This window comes from Orycteropus afer, unplaced genomic scaffold (assembly GCF_000298275.1).
Source record: "Orycteropus afer afer isolate SDZICR_OR568_19922 unplaced genomic scaffold, OryAfe1.0 scaffold00113, whole genome shotgun sequence".
Taxonomy (NCBI): domain Eukaryota; kingdom Metazoa; phylum Chordata; class Mammalia; order Tubulidentata; family Orycteropodidae; genus Orycteropus; species Orycteropus afer.
This window is the reverse complement of record NW_006921700.1, coordinates 5,908,892-5,910,317: the sequence shown is the minus strand read 5'-3', so window position 1 is coordinate 5,910,317 and position 1,426 is coordinate 5,908,892.

Here is a 1,426-nt window from a genome sequence, read left to right as displayed (position 1 = left end):
CCCCCCCCCCCCCCAGTTTATCAGAAAGGGAAGGAGGTATCTGTTTGGAGGGTTTTCTAAAACAATATCTACTGGGGTTCAGGGCAAGGAATCCTTTAAAGTCTTCCGTTACTATGGTCACTGAATTTTCCACTGCTGCCTGGTGAGACACACAGGCTTAGAGTTGGGCAATCACGTTGTGGAAATGGCCAAACAACCTCAAACTGAACCAAACGCCGCTACAGCTCAACAGTAAACCACTGCTCAATTAAAGAATAAAATGTGAAATCTTAAAACTTCGTCAAAGGTCAATAAAACCATGAAGAGTCAGTCAAACAACAATGTGAGGGGCTTGTTTCTTAGGAGTTGCAGCTGTTTAAAATAATACCCTCCAAACACAGTTTCAGAGCCACAAAACGGTGTCGTTTGTTTGCGCTTCAGTTTAAAACGTTAGTGTAATAATCAGTCGCCCATCTTCTGTTTCCAAAGGCATTAGCAGCGCAATTAGGCTCTGTGCTAAAGGACTGAGACCTTCCGGACGCTCCCTGGCCAGTGCCCCGCCAGCCTCCATCCTAAAAAGAAGGGAAACTCACGCTTTATGCCTGCCCAGCCCATTGGCCAAAAGAGCGCCATTGTCATTCACAGATCTTTTCCCGCGGACGGCCGAAGGCCCCGAGCTCTTCCGAGGGTTCCAGGGCCAGGTCGTGTTCCTCTTGTCTCCCTCTTTCGGGGATCAAGCGTTCCCACAAAGCGAGGACCCTACTCGCACGGGATTCCTAGCGTCCGGGCTGCTACAAAGATGAACCGCGAAGACCGAAAGCCTGGGAATGGGGTGGATTTCAAGATTAAAAATGGGGAGAAACGAGAAGTCCTGTCACCTCGCTAACGTACCACAGGGAAATGCCTGGTCGCTGTCGGGGAGGAGGCTCCGCAGGGTCTTTTTTTTTTTTTATCGCGCGCTTCCCATCTTTGCCCTCAAAGACTCCTCTTCCCCTTACGGATCCCCACTTGAAAAAAAGAAAAGAAAAGTACTTCCAAAACGTCTTTCTTGGAAAAGAGAAAGGGACCGAATATTTGCACACACCCCCAACTAGCCTGAGGAATGAACTCACACCTGGGTGGTACCTGGAGTCACCTGGTTACCTGAAGTTTTAAACAAACACACATTACTTTGAGGGCTTACTTCCGGACAAATCCGTGACTTTAATGCAAAAGAGCTTCACTAGAGAGAAATGTGTGGTGTTAAGTTATATATTTTTTACACAATCCCAAGGATAGTGAAGTATTTTATTTCCCCAATGAGTGTGGGGTGCCTGTCTCAGCGGTCAGGCCACTTACGTTTTGGGGAGGTGAGGGTCCTGAATGGAGAATAGGGGTTCAAAGCAGACTCCAGGCTCCCAGGGAGTCCTCACCTGGAGGCAGGAGCTGGACTGTGAAATTACAGCCT